Source organism: Mustela lutreola, chromosome 2 (genome assembly GCF_030435805.1).
Source record: "Mustela lutreola isolate mMusLut2 chromosome 2, mMusLut2.pri, whole genome shotgun sequence".
Classification (NCBI taxonomy): domain Eukaryota; kingdom Metazoa; phylum Chordata; class Mammalia; order Carnivora; family Mustelidae; genus Mustela; species Mustela lutreola.
In genome coordinates, this window is record NC_081291.1 from 97,932,186 (window position 1) to 97,951,346 (window position 19,161).

Sequence of the window (19,161 nt, forward strand, 5' to 3'; positions counted from 1 at the left end):
CTTACAAGTCTTCCAGTGGGCATACACAGTCTTTTCTTTTGGGTATGTGTACCTGGAAGTATAGTGACTCTTGTCTACCAGTTTTTGAACCTACTGGGAGCAGCTTTCTGTCTTATTCATAGCAGTTTTCTAGGATTTCTTCCTTATTGTAAGACTAGTGACTCCCCTTGCCTTTCTTCTGTGTTAAATCACGTAGTTTTTTTTTTTTTCAGTTTGACCTCTCATTTGGTGGAACATATCCCATAGTAGAATCCTATGAAGTTTGAGATCTTGCATTATTAATAAAATGCCCCCCCCCCCTTTTTTTGTCTCCCCTGGGATTTTGCTGAGTAATAAATTTTAGGTTAGAAATAATTTACTTTCAGAATTCTGAAGGCATCTCTTCATTGTTTTCTGGCTTGTGATCCTTTTGAGAATTTTGAAAACCTTCTGATTCCTGATCCTAATATTTTTTTTTTTTTTTTGAGATTTTGTATCTTTTGTATTCTGAAATTTCATGATGGTGTGACTTGGCCTGATCTGTTCTTGGGTGTTTTCCTGGATACTCATTGTGCACTTCAGACCTGCAAAATTATGTTAGTCAGTTCTGGGAAATTTTCTTAAATTATTTTGTTGATGGCTGTAGTAGTAATCTGCTAGGGCTGCTGTAACAAAATACCACAGGCTAGGTGGTTTAAACAACAGAAGTTTATTTTCTGACAGTTCTGAATGCTAAGAAGTCCAAGTTCAAGGTGCTATCAACGTTGGTTCTGTATGAGATCTCTTCTTGGCTTATATAGACAGCTGTTTTTTTTTTCTTTTTTACTGTGTCCTTACAGAGCCTTTTTTTTTTTTTTTTAAATAATTTATTTTTTATTTTAAGATTTTATTTATTTATTTGACAGAGAGAGAGAGAACACAAGTAGGTAGAGGTAGAGGGAGAAGCAGGCAGGCTCTCTGCTGAGCAGGGAGCCTGATGCAGGGCTTGATCCCAGGAAGATAGCCCCTTAACCAACTAAGCCACCCAGGCGCCCCACGAAGTCTTTCTTGATAGAGTTACCTCTCTCCTCCTCGCCCAATGAGGATACAGGTTCAGTTGGATTAGGGCCCCACCCTTATGACATCTCATTTAACCTTAGTTACCTTCTAAAGTCCTGTCTCCAGATTCAGTAACTTTCAGGGTTGGGGCTTCAACATGAATGGGGGGGTACAAGGAGACATAATTCAGTCTACAGTAATAATTTCTTCTCCTTCCTTTTGTTTCTTTCTGAAAATTTTATGTTATTTCTGCTAGTTCTGTTTGTGTCTCAGACTAGTCCTTTGGTGTTTTTTTTTTTCCTTAATTTTTCATCTCCTAGTCTTTTTGCTCTGTATTATATGAGAGGTTTCATTAACTTTTATTTCCTAAGCCTTCTGCTGAAATTTTCATTTTTGCCAGCAAGATTTTGATTTCCCAAGAACTCTTTGTTCTTTAAAAATTATTTTTTATAGAGAGTATCCTTTGCTAGTTTCATGGATACATTTTCTAATCTGATTTCTGAGGACATTTGCCTTTGTTTTTTCTTGGAGACTCTTTTTAAATTGGTTTCTAACTTTTATGTTGGAGGCTTGCTTCAGGTGTCAGTAATTCTTGGATGTTATCTTGAGATAATTTCAGTCATCAGATTGAAAGCTTGAATTGATGGGGTCTTAAAGACTTGGAACTTCATTGCATGGTGGTCCAAGTGAGCCCTTTTTAAAAACAAAAACAAAAACCCAAAACAAAATCCTGATGTCCGGGAGGTATTTCCTCTTGAGGGAAAACACAATCTTCTTGAGGGCTGAAGGTTTGACTGCCCCCCCTTCATGTGTGTGTGTGTGTGTGTGACTGAATTTCTCATTCCCCACTTTTGATAAGGTACACAGATTTTTAGTTGTATCTGGTGACCCCAGTTCAGAGTTATGTAGTCAACCATCAGGTAGATTTGGGGAGGAAACGTCTAAGGATTTAACCACTTCTTAGCTTTCACCCATTCTTCCCTATTTAATCCCCTCTTTTCTCAGTTGTAGCGGTAGCCGGTGCTGCCAGTTCCTGACTCTTTTGAGAATTCCAAGGTATAAATTGGGTTTTTCAACTCCTGGGTTAGGCTTTACCTTTTTGGAATTCACTGAGGTAGTAACCCATTGTCCAACTGTCTTTTTAGGTTGAAGAAATTAGTTATTATTGCTTGCTTTCCTGTATATTTTGCCTACTGTGTTAATTTCCTTAAAAACAAAAACAAAAACCTGTAGTGTTAAATCCACTAATTGGAACCTCTCAAAAACTTTATTTGTACTGCCTAACCAGTATTTGTACTGTCTTAAGCCAAGAATGATTTGCATTTTTGAAGGTTTGTAAGAAAAGAAGAATATGCGACAGAGAGACTGTATGTGGCCTACAAAGTCCAAGATATTTATTATCTGGCCCTTTAGAGAAAAAGTTGCCTTACCCTGTCCTTGTAATATAAAGTTTCTGATTTCCTTTAATAAGGCTGTTTCTGGACTACAACTTTACTCCCACTCAAGCTTCAGTTTATAATCTTGGAACTTCCGGAAGCTTTTTTTTTTTTTTTTAAGATTTTATTTATTTATTTGAGAGAGGGCAGAATGAGAAGCGGACTTGAGAGCCCGATGCAGAGCTTGATGCCTGTACTCCAGGATCATAATCTCTGCCAAAGACAGATAGATGCTTAACTGACTAAGCCACCCAGGCACCCCTGAAGCTCTTTGTTTTGATTTAGTCTAGTGCATATTGTGAAGTTATGACTAAGAATTGATAGATTATACTCAATTATCAGAGATAGGAGATTTTTTTTTTTTTTTTTTTAAAGATTTTATTTATTAATTTGACAGAGAGAAATCACAAGTAGACGGAGAGGCAGCCAGAGAGAGAGAGGGAAGCAGGCTCCCTGCTGAGCAGAGAGCCCGATGCGGGACTCGATCCCAGGACCCTGAGATCATGACCTGAGCCGAAGGCAGCGGCTTAACCCACTGAGCCACCCAGGCGCCCAGAGATAGGAGATTTTTAATGTAAAATCTCCAAGAGTAGGATAAACAAAATGTTGAAGAAACAAGTAATGGAACATACTACACACACACACACACACACACACACGGATGCATTGTTTTTTGTCTTGTCATGTAAGTGCAGAGCTTAGGCATGTATACTGTAAAGAATGGGGAAAGGGGCAGTTGTTATATTGACAGTAGGTTCAAGTCCTATTTTATTTTATTTTATTTTATTTTTAAAGATTTTATTTATTTATTTGACAGACAGAGATCACAAGTAGGCAGAGAGGCAGACAGGGGAGGGGTGCAGGTTCCCCATGGAGCAGAGAGCCCTATGAGGGGCTTCATCCCAGGACCCTGAGATCATGACCTGAGCCGAAGGCAGAGGCTTTAACCCACTGAACCACCCAGGTGCCCCTCAAGTTGTATATATTTTTTTTTTTTTTAAAGATTTTATTTATTTATTTGTCAGAGAGAGAGCGCAAGCGAAAGCGAGCACAGGCAGACAGAGTGGAAGGCAGAGTCAGAGGAAGAAGCAGGCTCCCTGCGGAGCAAGGAGCCCGATGTGGGACTCAATCCCAGGACGCTGGGATCATGACCTGAGCTGAAGGCAGCTGCTTAACCAACTGAGCCACCCAGGCTTCCCTCAAGTCTTATTTTAAATGAGTCATTTTCATCAGCCTTCTCTGTAGTTTAGAAGATTTATAAATCATAACTGGCAGAATAATTTTGGTTCTAGGCAAAAAGCTGTTTTAGGCAGTAATAAACATGTGTATAAGTGTGTGTGTTTATACGTATATACAGATTTATGTAAAATTTTATTTTTCTACCTGATACCTCAAATGAGAGGGAGAATTAATTTAAGCCACATGTCAGAGTGGGAGAAACAGGATTACATTGTTACAGGAAAAAATAAATATATTTATTTTTTCTTAAAGTTTTGGCTACCAAAATACTAAGTTATGTTTACTCTTAATTGTATGAGCAGTCTCATCACAGATTTCTTGTATAATTATCTTCCATTCCTCTGAATGGTAACTTGTCTTAGTATTTATCACTGTTATTTTTTGGTATGTATATTCCAGAATTGTTTCTGTGAGTATACAGACTCATGCTCACTTAAAAAAAATAGGTTCATATGCTTCATCTCGTTTTCTAATTTAGAGATTTTTGGAGTCAGCTTAAGGTTTAAGAGACATCTTACCAAAAGTGTTCAGTAAATAATTGGGGTGGATAGAAGGCAAGTGAGGCGCAATCAGCTAAGTATTATCAAAGAAATGATATTCTGGGGTGCTTGGGTGGCTCAGTGGGTTAAACCTCTGCCTTCGGCTCAGGTCATGATCTCAGGGTCTTGGGATCGAGCCCCATGTTGGGCTCTCTGCTTAGTGGGGAGCCTGCTTCCCTTCCTCTCTCTCTGCCTGCCTCTCTGCCTACTTGTGATCTCTGTCTGTCAAATGAATAAACAAAACCTTAAAAAAAAAAAAGAAATGATATTCTGTATATTAGTAAATTTTTTATAAATTTACTTGCTGAATATCTAGGCTGATGGTATCCATATATTCAATGAGGACTTCCACATTTTCCATTAACTTTATATCTTGGACATTAACAGTCAGGTCTTTCGTTACCTGGGGGTCATCCCCACCAACTTACCATTTACAATGCATGGCTCAGGGCACTCCAGAAACACTCCTTTGGCCACTGAATTCTCAGTTCGTCTTACATCCAGCTAAATAAAAGATTCTTTTGTTGTAGCAGGGAGTAATAAACTATGACAGCACCCTATCCTAAAATGCTGCTCCATCACTTGGATTTTTCACTGGTCTAGACACTTTTTTAGAGCTTGATCTGCATACTGTAATAGGATTTCTACCATCTGGTCTGTAACCACAGTCTTTGCTTACTGGCATCCCCTGATAATCCCGCTACTGCTTTTGCTTTTCCTTCATGGAAAGACCATGCAAGAGCCAAGGCTTCTGTAAGACAGTCTTATTTCAGGAGATGATCACTCTCTTACCAGCTTCTCAGCATTATCACATAAATGGATATTGTCCCTAAATAAAAGATTTGAGAACCATAACTGCTAGTGGATTGATAAACCTCTCCAACCAAAGGCAGTGCCTAGCTAACATTTCCTCCAGTGGCTAGTGATTTGAAATGGCTGCTGTTACAGACCACCTGAACTTCTGAGATCTCCACTCTTTCCAGTTCCTCAATCAGTTGATCAATCGAGGATCAGTTGATCCTGCTGATCAATCACGTGCAACTTGTTCACACTGTCCAAGAGCGCAACTGTACATGAGTTTATCCAAGTAAAGTTGATGAGGTCATAGTATAGGTGAAGATGCTATTGTTGATAAGTAATATGTATTGCTTCAGATTCATCTTTTAACCAGTAGCAGATGACATCTCTGCAGAAGTCAGGTATGGGATTCACATAATTAAGCACTACCACAAAGTGCCAGGCTGGCAGTGGAACACTGGGAGAATCTGTCCATAGCGAAAAATCATCTCCATTTTCAAGGATTGTTCAATCCAGTGACCAGTATCTTTGTTAAGAATGCCATGACCAAGGAAAACTGTATGATGGGATGGTCTAACTGTATGATGGGATGGTCTCTCAACTTAGGCTTGAATGGAGAGGCTCAATACAGCAAACTTCACCCTTGGAACCACTGAACAGACCCTAGATTCTCATGTTCTCACTCCCATCTCTCTCTTAAATGTCAGTTCAAAGGGCACTAGGGTGGCTCAGTTCTGTTAAGCGTCTGCCTTCGGCTCCCATCATGATCCCGGAGTTCTAAGATGGAGCCCTGAGTTGGGCTCCCTGCTCAGCTGGGAGTCTGGTTCTACCTCTCCTTCTGCCCCTCCCTCCTTTCCTGCTCTCTCTTTCAGATAATAATAATAAATCTTTAAATGTCAGTTCAAAAACACAGCCTCTGCTGTCATTGTGAATTATAAGAGTTGTATCATCTGTAAACTTAACGTGCAATATGCTATTCTTGGAGGATGAGCATCTCTTACTGATCTTAGAATTTTTCCACTGGCCAAATCCCACTTCATGATATGTCCTTTAGCAAAGCCACAGAGAAGTCTTGAGTAGTCATTGTTGATACTGAAGGCAGAGGTGGTTCCATACTGACCTCCAACACTAGTGTTCCTCAGAAAATTGCAAAGCTTGATTCTGATCATATATTAAAGCCAATCCAGGAGATATACCCCTTGTTATAGATGGGACACTGCAATTGCAGCAGGCAGGCCAGCATCCAGTTTGTCAGCTGCAGACACTCTCTGGTCAGAAATTTCTTCAAAAGTGAATGTCATCTAACTGATTGAAGGGGTGAAAAAGGATCTGGTATTTTCTTCCTTTTTAAGTTGGTGCAGTCTCCACTATCTGAACTTGGCACAGACAAAATATCATAGAAGTGAGAGTCAATAGTATCAATTTTTAACAGTGTAGGATCCTCAAGAACAAAAGACTCCTCTTCATCATCAGTTTGAGTATACTTGCCAGTGTTGGAGGAGTATCACCTTGAGGAATATCAAACTCCTTGTCATCAGTCAGATCATTTTGAACTCTAGTTTCTTGTCCAGATCTGTGTAAGAGAATTTTGAAAGCAAAGCTTCAAGATTGAAAGAAAGATGTATTCAGCTCTTCTTCAGCAGTCTTGGCACAGAGGATCTGTTGCACATTTTTGTGGTCTGGTTCATTTTCCATATTTTAATAATTGTAATTCAGTCCAAGCAAGTTTTTGTTTTTTGTTTTTTTTTGTTTGTTTGTTTTTATTTTTGGCCTTAGATCTTGATGACCTGAATGATGATCTCTGTGCTTGCAGCCGTTCTAGCCCAGGGCCTTTTATTTTATTTGTTTTAAGTAATCTCTGTGCCAAATGTGGGGCTCGAACTCATCACCCTGAGATCAGAAGTAACATGCTGTACCAACTGAGCCAGTGAGGCTGCCCCTAGGGCCCTACTTTTAAATATGAGCAGATAATCAAGGATCGCCAGGGTTCATGAGGAAAGCTTTTCATACAAGAGACCAAAAAAAATTTTTTTTTCAGAATAAAAAAGAATTTTTGAAAACTAGAGCATAATAGTAAGGAAAAACACCCCATAGAAGAAAGGAAATTGAAGTAGAGGAGAATATGGAAACAGGCTATAAAAAGATAAAAGGTCAGTTTGTGAGGTCAGCTTCATCTAAGAGACGTGCCAGTGAGAACAGAGAAGAGTGAAGAAGAAATATTAGTGAAACAAGAAAAGTCCACAGGGTTGAAGAACATCATTTTGCAGATTGAGAGGCCCTTGGGTACTCAGGAAAATGGATGAAAATAAGTGCATACTCTCAAATCTGGGACTAGTCAGGAAAATGGAGATCATACCACCTATTATAACAGAATTTAATACAAAGAATACCTGGGTGGCTCAGTGGGTTAAAGCCTCTGCCTTTAGCTCAGGTCATGGTCTCAGGGTCCTGGGATCGAGCCCCACATTGGGCTCTCTGCTCAGCAGGGAGCCTGCTTCCCTCTCTCTCTCTCCCTGCCTCTCTGCCTATTTGTGATCTCTCTCTGTCAAATAAATAAATAAAATCTTAAAAAAAAAAAAAAGAATTGTTCATCCATGTTATGAATTGAATTGTGTCACCCCAAAAAGATGTGTTGAAGTCCTAGCCCTTCAGTACCTCAGAATGTGACCTTATTTGGAAATAGAGTCTTTACAGAGGTAATCATGTTAAAATGAGGTCAGCAGGGTGTACCCTAATCCAATATGACTGGTATTCTTTAATAGTGGAGGAATTTAGACACAAATTTGGACACAGGCATAGAGAGAAGATGGCCATCTATAAGCCAAGGAATACCTGAGGCTACCAGAACTAGGAGAGAGTCCTGGAACAGATCCTTCCCTCGTGCCTTAGAGAGGGCATTGCCAGTGCCTTGATTTTGGACCTGTGGCTTCCATAACTGCGAGATGGATTTTCATGCTAAGCCAATGCAGTTTGTGTTTGTTAACAGCAGCCTTCAGAAATCAATACACTAGATAACTGAAGAAATGAAAAGCCAGTAAGGGAGCACTCAGGTAGTAGAGCTAGTAACTATAGGAAGTAATTATTACCCCATGGGGCTGGGAGAGCAAAGAAAAGATAATAGGATTATTTAGAAGCATGAAGAGTGGCCCCAAGGATCTGAAACTCAGACTTCTGCCTGCTCAGAAAGTAAAGGTATTTTAGGAGACCTGATGAGGCTGGTCTATGAATGGCAGGAAAAACACAAACAAAAAATTGCTGTCTGGAGCCAGTTGCTGCTGCTGGAATCTTTGCTATTGCCAGGGAGAAAATTATTGGTCGATGGTTGATGCTTACCTGAAGGGATATCTCCCTGTTCCTTTCTTTAGTCTTCTGGTGTCTTTCTTGTGGCCCTTAGATGATTCTCCAAGTCTAACAGGGAGTCAGCTAGCAAAGGAGAAATGTGATTTATAGGGCTCCAGCCCCCCAGTGTTACAAAGCAGAGTAGAGGAGTAGGTTTGAAGCCAGAGACAATAACTAACTAAATACCATAGACACTGAGGTTTGTTCTTCTGAAAATTTGAAATACATAAGACAAAGAAGATCTTGTAAACTTCCAGAGGTGGAGGAAATGGGTCACATTACAGAGATTTGAGTGTTCTCAGCTACAGCCTCACAAGCCAGAAGATAGTGAGCAGTGCTCTCAAAATCTGAGGTAAAATAATTTCCAGGCTAGAATTCTTTTCCCAGCCAAATTTTTTATTTTCATTTTTTTAAGATTTTATTTATTTGAGACAGAGAAAGTGAGAGAAGGAGCAGAGGGAAAGGGAGAATTAGACTCCTTGCTGAGCAGGGACCCCGACATGGGGCTTGATCCTGGGTCTTGGGGTTCATGACTTGAGCCGAAGGCAGACGCTTAACTGACCGAGCCACCCAGGCACCTCTTAGCCAAATTTTTAAGCATAAGTTTAGAGGGCAGACATTTTCAGACATGCAAGGTCTCTAAAAATTTTTCTTCCTTACTTCCTTTTTTAGAAAGCTATTATGTGATGTGCTCCACCCACAAAAGGAAGGAGAAAACCTCCATAAAAGAGAAGGTGAAAGAAAGAGAAAACAGGAAATCGTGTCTAGAGAGACAGGCATTCCTAAGGTCATAGTAAAAAGGACTCACCAAATGCTGATTATCTGATAAAATAGCAGTGAGTCCAGATTTGAGCAGTGGGATGATGTTGCCAGTTTTAGGACATTGAAATAATAAAATATGTGATGTCTGTATATCCAGTTTAGGCAATTGGCCAAAAAAAAAAAAAAAAGGATTTGAATTAGTGGATATCTTTCATTTGCTTAGTTTTTTTATGTCGGCATTTTAGAACTTTGTCCTGGAATTATTTCTCTCTTTTAGTCTCTCACAGGTGATCTCGTTCAGTCCTCTGATTTTAAATAGTATCGATAGGGGGATGCTTCACAAATTATGTCTCTAAGAAAGATCTCTGTACCATTTTACATTCCCACCAACAGGGTACAGAGATTCTTAATTTCTTCAAATCTTTACCAGCCCTGGTTGTTTTTTCTCTCTTTCTGATAGTAGTCATTCTAATGGATGGATATAGAGTACTAACCCATCATGGTTTTTATTTGCATTTTCCTAATGATTAGTGATGCTAAGCATCATCTACTATCTACTATATTGTCCATTTGTATCTTTGGAGAAATGTCTATTTAAGTTCTTTGGTTTTTCATTGGGTGATTGTTGAGTCTTAACTGATTTTTAAATTTCTGCTGTTTTCTTCTTTCCTTTTGACTCATTCTTGATAGAGCAGGCAGAGAATTGTTTTCAAGATTTCTGTATTGGGGCGCCTGAGTAGCTTGGTGGGTTAAAGCCTCTGCCTTCAGATCAGGTCATGATCCCAGGGTCCTGGGATGGAGCCCCGCATCCGGCTCTCTGCTCTGCGCCTGCTTCCTCTCTCTTCCTGCCTGCTTCTCTGCCTACTTGTGATCTGTCTGTCAAATAAATAAATAAAATCTTAAAAAAAAAAAACCCAAAAGATTTCTGTATTACTGATGGTATGCTAACAACCCTAATAAGCAACAAATCTTAATGGTTTAACACAATGGAAATTTGTAATGCTTTCTCACATTACAGCCCAGTGGATGTGTGTGATGGAGTAGGAGTTGGGATACCTCTGTTGCATGTAGTAGTCGTTCAGGGACACAGGCTCTTCATTCTTTTTTTTTCCTTTTTTTTTTTTTTTTTTTTTTAGTGGGCTCCATGTCCAGTGTAGAGGCCAGCGTGGGGCTAGAACTTATAACCCCGAGATCAAAACCTGAACCAAGATCAAGAATGAGACACAAAACCAATTGAGCCACCCAGGTGCCCCTCCTCTGTCTTTTTTAAGTCATCATTTTTACCACCATGTGTTTTTTGGGGTTGTTTTGAAAAGAGATGATGGTACAAAAGAAGCTTTTAGACCCAGGCTGGAAGTGGCATGTATTGCCTTTACCCAACATTCCATTGGACAGAACTGAGTCACATGATCCCACCTAACTACATAGGAGGCTGGAAGATGTAGTATAGCTGTGTGCTAATGAAGGAGAGGAGGAAACAGACCTTATGGAGCACTAGCAATCTCTCAGTGTTTACTGGATTAGAACACCCCTGCTTAAAACTCTTCAATGACTTTTTTTTTTTTTAAATGCATGGAATAAAATTGGCCTGTGTGTTTCATCCTTACTTTGTATCTCTTTCTCCTTTATTATTCTCAAGTCACATTAGACTAGGTCATTTCCCAAAACATGCCAAGATTTTTCCTTCCTAGAATGTATGTGTTGTGGTTTCCTTTGCTTGGACCACTCTAAATATTTACACGACCGTCTCCTTTTCATTTTAAAATGTCAGCTTAAAATCCATCTCTAACTCAAGTATCTAAAGTAGCTCTCCTTTTTCCTTTTTTTTGTTTTTTTTGAAAGCACTGTTTATTACAAACTATAATTTTTTTATTTGAACATTTTCTTTGCTTTTGCTGTGTCCTATTCTCGAAGGCGGTGTCTCTTTCTCACTGTTCTTAGCACATGCCTGTCATTTTATAAGTGTGTTGTATGAAGGAAACTGAAGTAGAGAAACTACAAACTGAAGTAGAGAAACTAGAGTGAATAATAACCAAGAGCTCTAATGGTAATTGAGTTGAACTGTTGAGGGTTTTGGTTTTAGTGGATGCAGTATCAGTGGAATACAAAAGAATGAACGAGGGACATTTCAAAGGAAAATCCAACACAAATTGCTGTGTGACTTAAGCAGGGAGACTTGGAGAATGAGATGATAGTAGTTTATAATGGACAGGGATTAATAAGGAGGCTAGCCATAAAAATGGATGATCTGTTGAGAGAGAGGGTACACATTGAGTACAGATGACTCAGGAGAAAAAAGAGGAGCCACAAATGGAGACCAGGAGGAGTGGATGGAGAGGAAGGAAGAGAACCAGTTGAGTATAGGCTTAAGGAAACCAGCAGAGTTTTAGAAAAGAGTGATAAAAAATAAAAAATTAAAAATAAAAAAAATTAAAAAAAAATAAAAAACAAAAAAAAAACAAAAAAAACAAAATATGAAATTCTTAAAAAAAAAAAAAAGAAAAGAGTGATGGTTAGCTTGACTGCTTCTAGTATGGCTATTCCTTGTGATATGTATTTGAAGATTCTGAAATGTTACCTTTCATGAAGGTTATAAAATGGTGATATTAATATCTTCTTCATAAGATTGTTGTGAGGATTAGTAACATACTATATTAAAAGCACTTAACATACTTCGTGTACTTTGTCCAGTAAAGTGAAGTGAAATAGAATGAGACAGTACAGTTAGGGATTAAGGAGGTATTAAGTTAGGCATTAAGGAGTTTGTGGTGGGAGAAAAGGTTTCTGGGCTTTTTTTTTTTTTTTTTTTTTTTCAATTTAAAGATTATTTATGTATTTATTTATTTGACAAAGAGAAATAATGAGGGAACACAAGCAGGGGGAGTGGGAGAGGGAGAAGCAGGCATCCCACCCAACAGAGAGCCTGATGTGGGTCTAGATCCCAGGACTCTGGGATCATGATCTGAGCCAAAGGCAGACACTTAATGACTGAGCCACCCAGGTGCCCAGACTTCTGGGCTTCTATAGCAACTTTTCTTTAGAGGTATGTTCTTTTTAAATGTTACAGTAAGTTAGAATTGTACTAAAAGCTTATATAGAGATAACATTAATGAATTTTTATTGAAGTATTTTTAGTAGGAATTTTCTGATCTGAAAGTATGCAGAATCATAGCAAAACAATGGCAGTTCATGGGGCACCTGGGTGGCTCAGTCCATTAACCGTCTGCCTTACAGCTCAGGTCATGATTCCGGGGTGCTGAGATTGAGCCCCATGTCTACTTCTCTACTGTCCCCCTCTGCTGGTGATCTCTTTCTCTTATTCTCTCTCTCTCTCTCTCAGATAAAATCTAAAAAAACCAAAACAACAACAACAAAAAAAACCAATGGCACTTCATCTGTTTATGCTACTTAACCATATCCTTCTACTGAATCATCTTCTGGAAGCATTTATAATGCATGTGCCCCTTTGAAAGTCATTGTCCTTTAAAATAGTTTGAGTAAATTATTCTTTAACATTGAAGTGAAATAAGAATATATTTAAATTGGAAGCATAATTTAATATGTCAAATTGCATTAACACCAATGAAAGCATCTTTTTTAAGTCAGTGGAACTTCATTTGGGATAGTCTGGAGAAATTCCAGTTGCCACAGGCTTCTGTCTCCAGGTAAACAAGTATGAGAATCATTAGCACAAGGGAAAGTGGGAGCTTTCTTGCATTCCTTTTTATTCTTACCTTTTAAAATTCTTTTTGTTTAGGGAACTTTGGTGGGTTAGCTGAGTAGAGTTTGGTACTAGTTCATCTTATACAAGGTATTTATATACAAGATACTTATTTGTTCATATCTTATACCTCAGTCACTTTTTTTTCTAAATATCTATTATAATGGAAAAAATAAGTTATTGCCTTTCTCATGATCATTAGCAGTCTAAGAATAGAACTTTGGAATAAAGGATAAGGTAAAAAGTCAGATGGATAAGGAAAGTAGACACAAGGGGAGAGAAAAAGAAGTTGAGAGATGATTGGTGAAAAGAGCTACTTAAGTTTATCTTTCCCTTGTACCAGGCTTCAACTGGCAGTGAATTACAGTTTAAAAATGCTTTGTTACCAAAATGTCCATCGATAGATAAATGGATAAAGAAAATGTGGTGTGTGTGATATACACACACACCATGGAATATTATCCAGCCATAAAAAAGAAGGAAATCTTGCCATTTGTAATAATATTGATGGAGCTAGAGAGTATAATGCTAAGTGAAAAAAATTCAGAGAAAGACAAATACCGTATAATTTCCTTACATGTGGAATTTAAGAAACAAAATAAACCAGCAAAGGAAAAAAAATACACAAGCCAAGAAACAGACTCTTCACTCTGGTGAACAAACTGATGTTTACTAGAGGGAAATTGCGGGGGGTGAGGGGGACGGGGAACGGGACAGGTGAAATAGGTGAAGGGAATTAAGGAGTACACTTGTAGTGATGAGCACTGGGTGATGTATGGAATTGTTGAACCACTGTATTGTATACCTGAAACTAATATTACACTGTATGTTAACTGTACTGGAATTAAAATAAAATGAATTGCTTTGTCAGTAGCATATAGTTGGTGATTTTTAGGTTATTTGCTGCCTGGGAGAGACATTAATTCTATGTTGTAAATTTAGAAATAATAATCGCTGAATTTATATCCATAGAACTGATGGTGGAATTTTTAGCATTAGGTAGGAGGGTAAGGGTGGGAAATACAACCATGTAGCATGTACCATACTAAGTATTTTAAGTATTCTTTAATTTTCATAGTCACCCTGTAGGAGGTGTTCCTAAAGCACAGAAAGGTTAAGTAATGTTAGCTCGTGTCACACAGATAATAAATGGGAGAGCAAGAATTTTATTTATTTATTTATTTATTTATTTATTTATTTATTCAAAGCAAGAATTTAAACTGGTCTTTCTTTCAAATCATTTTAAAGATTTTATTTATTTATTTGACAGAGAGAGACACAGCAAGAGAGGATACACCAGCAGGTAGAATGAGAGAGGGAGAACAGGCTTCCCGCTGAAGAAGGAGCCAGAGTCAGGGCTCGGTCCCAGAACCCTGGGGTCATGACTTGAGCTGAAGGCAGATGCTTAATGACTAAGCCACCCAGGCACCCTTAAACAGTGGTTTTCTATCCTTTCATAGTTATCTTTTATTCATCCCTTTGCTTTATTTTATAGTTCCATTCAGTCACTTGTTGGCTTAAAGAAAAAAAAAAGCTCTGTTGAGATATATTTCACATACTATACAGTTCACCCATTTAAAGTATATAATTCAGTGCCTTTCAGTATTTTTAGTTTTGCAACTGTCATCACAATTTAGAACATTTATATCACCCCTAAAGAAACCCCATTCTTGTTAGTCATCAACCTTTAGCCCCTCTACTCCCAGCCCTCGGCAACCATTAATCTCCTTTCTGTCTCTCTGGGTTTGTTCATTATGGACATTTTACAAGATGAAATCCTACAATATGTAATCCTATAATATGTAGTTCTTTGTGATTGGCTTCTGTCCTTACCATATGTTTTTAAGGTTCATTTATGTTAAAGCATGTATCACTACTTCATTCCTTGTTACTGCTGAGTAATAGTAATATTCCATTGTATGAGTATTCCACATTTTATTTATCCATTCATCAGTTGATGAACATTGGGTTCTCCCTTTTGACTGTTAAGATCTTAATACTGCTGTGAACATTTATGGGCTTTTTTTATTTTTGTGGTAAAATATACATAACATAAAATTGACCATTTTAACCATTTTAAAGTGCATAGTTCTTTGGCTTTAAGTATATTCACGCTGTTGTGCAAACCATCACCATCATTTATTTCCAAAACTTTTTCATCTTCCTCAAGTGAACTGTCCATTAAACACTAAGTTCCTATTTCATTCCTCCAGCCCCCCCGGCATCTGCCATTCTGTTTTCAGTCTCTCTGTATTTGACTACTCTAGGAACCTTACATAAATAGAATCATACAATATTTGTCCCTTTTTAATTGGCTTATTTAACTTAATGTGATGTCTTCACAGATATACATATGTTGCAACATGTAGTCAAAATTTCCTTCTTTTTTAAGGCTGGTAATATCCTGCTGATTGTATATATATACATTTTATTTACCCATACATCTGTTGGTGGACAGTTGGTTGCTTCTGCTTTTTTGCTGTTGTGAATAATGGTGTTCTGAATATGCATGTATAAATATCTATTCAAGACCCTGCCTTTTTTTTTTTTTTGCTAGATCATATGATAATTCTGTTTTGATTTTGGGGGGAAAGGCTAAACTGTTTTCCACAGTGGCTGCACCATTTTACATTCCTACCACCAGTACACAAGGGTTCTAATTTCCTTAGGTCCTCTAATACTTACTTTGTTTTGATAATAATTGTCCTAATGTGTATGAGGTGTTATCTCATTGTGGTTTTGATTTGCATTTCCTAAATATGATTAGTGATGTTGAACACCTTATTTGTGTTTACTGGTCATTTGTGTAATCTTGTATTATTGAGTTGTCAGAGTTCTTTATATATTCTGGATATCAATCCCCCATCAGATATATGACTTGCAAATATTATTTCCCATTCTACAATAGTGTCTTTTGAAGCAGAAAAGAGTTTAATTTTGAAGATGTCTAGTTTATCTGTTTTTTTCTTTTATTGCCTGTGCTTTTGTGGTCAGATCCAAGAAATTATTGCCACATCCAATGTTCTCATGCTTTTGCCTTATTCTCTTCTGTTTTATGCTTGCAGCTTATTTCAGTCTTTGATGCATTTTAAGTTATTTTTGTATGTAGTGTAAGGTAAGGGTTCAACTTCATTGTATAAATTTTTATGTAAAAATATGTTTTCATGTATCTTAGTTGTATAACTAGGAGTGGAATGCCTGGGCTATGGGGTAACTTACGTTTAAACTTTGAGGAACTGCTGAATTGCTTTCCAAAGTGGCTCTATCATTTTACATTCAACCAGCAGTGTATGAGGGTTCCGGTTTCTCTATTGCTTTTGAAATCCAGACCACATTAGCTTCTGACTGGCTTATTTCAAAATTTCCTTGGCTGGCCTCTTTGGTGATAATCTCACAACTCTTCTGTCCTCTTACCAGTTCTTAGTGGTGTTCATTGTATCATAAGAGATTCGAGATGGAAGGAACTAGAATCATGGAAGTTAAACAATTCATTTTTCAGTTGATAAATAAAATTTTTTTTTTTTTTTAAAGATTTTATTTATTTATTTGACAGAGAGAAATCACAAGTAGACGGAGAGGCAGGCAGAGAGAGAGAGAGAGGGAAGCAGGCTCCCTGCCGAGCAGAGAGCCCGATGCGGGACTCGATCCCAGGAGCCTGAGATCATGACCTGAGCCGAAGGCAGCGGCTTAACCCACTGAGCCACCCAGGCGCCCGATAAATAAAATTTGAGGAAGAGATTTGACCCCTCTCTTCCTCAAATAGATTGACATTGTCAACACTAGATACCATACTATGAATATAGCTTTCATTTTATTAAATCATCGTGTTCCCCATTTATGTGTCTAAAACACTTTTCCTGTGGTTAACTAGGTCTCCTCCCCATCATCTACCCTACATTAGTCTAAAAGCAAGGAGTTGTGTGCAGGTAATTTATTTGGCAGGTGATCCAAGGGAACAAGAATTGGGACCAGAATAAATAAAACAGGAAAAAAAGAAAAGCCAGTACAAGAATGTGTATTACTGAGTTACTCACTGCTGTGGCAACTAAGGCTCAATCCTAGTGGGAACTCCTGAGGATCTAGATGCTCCTCCAGTTGCCTACTTGTGGATGGACAGGAGAAACTATTACTGCTCTTGTTCTCCATCACTTCACAGTTGTGCTAGTGGTGCATAGATTCTTTCGCCTTCCCTTTACCACTTAGGACTCCACACAAGAGCCAGACAAGTGGGTTGGTTCCCCATGGTGTCTTACTTTGTGGCTTCAAAAAAGCACAGGGCAGAAAGCAAATGAATCACAGTGAATTCTGTGGGGGGTGGGGTAGTTGAAACTTGACCAGAAGCATTAGCTTTAGCTTATGACAAGTGTGATGCTCAGAATAATGATGTCTCAAAGATCCTAATCCTCTGAACCTGTTAGTATGTTACCTTGCATCACAAAAGGGATTTTGTAGATAGTAAGATTTTCCTGGGTTCTCTGAGTGGTCCCCCTTGTAATCACAAAGAACTTTATTTTATAAGAGGTAGGCAAGAATGTCAGTCCAAGAAAGAGATATGATAATGGAAGCAGAGGTCTTGATACGGCAGGGGCCAAGGGATAGGAGCAGCCTCTAGAGGTTGGAATGATAAGGAATGGATTTTCCTCTGGAGCTCCCAAAAGAATGCAGGCTTTGATTTTAGTTCTATAAAACGTGTTTTGAAATTCTTATCTCTAGAACTTTAAGATAACAGATTTGTGTTGTTCTAAGCCTCTAAATATGTGTCAATTTGTTACCCAGCAGTAGGAAACTACTGTTAAAGCTAGCATCAAAGGACAGATGGACAGCATGAGGATGGAGTATAAGAGATTTCTGATAGAATCTACCTCTTGCTGTTGGCCTTGCCTTTGATTCTAGCTGTATTAGTCTCCTACTGCTGTTTAGCAAATTACTACAAATCTACTTCTTTCTCTGCTCAGATCTGCTTGGACCCCACAGTAATCCATCATTGAGTCACTGCCGGCTCTTCCACAGAAATAAGAAGGGTTAGTGGTGCATGCTAGTGCTACCTGCTGCTGCAACTGATTTGAAGCAGTAATAAAGACTCATTTCCTTCTTTCACCAACCATTCTAGATTTCCCTTATGCTAGGCCAGCAGTGCAGCTGCTTTAGGTTGCTTGTGACTTCTAGACTTTCATTTTTAAGGGATTTGAGCCCTTAGTTCCCTTGCCCTTTTTGGGCCATGGTTGCTGCAATTTCCTGTTCGTTGTAGTTCCAAGCATGGAAACACCCTAAATTCCAGACAGACTTCTTCCTACCCCAGGTGTGTACCACCAGCTTAAATTAGAAAACAGAAAAACTTTGCTCCTCTACAGGTCCAGTCTTACCCTCTTTCAGTTATTGATGTTACAGAAATACATTTTTAAATACTCATTTGTCCAAACATATAGACTAGTAATTGTGTGGTTTTTTAAAAGACTTTATTTATTTGTTTACTGATTTGAGAGTGAGTGTGTGTATGTGCAATTGGTTGGGGGTGAGCAGAGGGAGAGGGACAAATAGACTCTGTGCCTAGTGTGAAGCCTGTTGCAGGGCTTGATCTCAGAGTCCTGAGATCATGATCTGAGCCAAAATTAAGAGTCAGATTGCTCAGTCACCTGAGCCATCAAGGCTACACAGGCCACCCAGTAATTGCTATTTTTAATACATTAGTCTCTTACATTGTATAGAAAGCAAAGTGTGTACAATAATAGTCATTTTAGACTAATAAGTGTTTTTAAAAGTTGTTTAATAGTGTTTTAAGTCATATAGAGAACAAAAAAACAGAGTTACAAACTGAATTTTCGGTAATTCCATCTTTTATACTCATGTGTTTACCTTTATTGAGATCTTTATTTCTTAATATGATTTTGAATTATTGTCTAGTATCCTTTCATTTCAACTCAGGAAGTACTTCCTTTACATATTTTGCAGTGCAGATCTGGTAGTAACAAACTTCCTCTGCTTGTCTGGGAATGTCTTAATTTCTTCCCTCACTTTTGAAGTCCAGTTTTATTGAAAATTGGGTTTTAGGTAACTGTTTTCTTCTTCCAGTATTTTGAATATGTCAACCTATAGGTGACCTTGAACAACATAGTTTTGAATTATGTGGGTCAGCTTATATGCAGATATTTTTATAGTACAGTACTGTAAATGTATTTTCTCTTCCTTATTTTATTTATTTATTTATTTATTTAAGAACGAGAGAGTGGGGAAAGAGCAGAGGAAGAGGGAGAGAGAGAATCATAAGCTGGTGTGGAGCCTGGCACAAGAGTTCCAACTCACAAGCCTGAGA

The 19,161-nt window shown here is 38.2% G+C and overlaps 1 protein-coding gene and 1 pseudogene across 3 annotated transcripts in view; one reads left to right on the plus strand and one right to left on the minus strand.

The window, feature by feature from the left end:
* The window catches only part of NCK1 (NCK adaptor protein 1), an 82,583-nt gene that overhangs the window by 6,525 nt on the left and 56,897 nt on the right, over positions 1 to 19,161 (plus strand). The window lies entirely within an intron of this gene.
* LOC131825564 (vacuolar protein sorting-associated protein 8 homolog) lies at positions 5,962 to 6,724 on the minus strand (annotated as a pseudogene).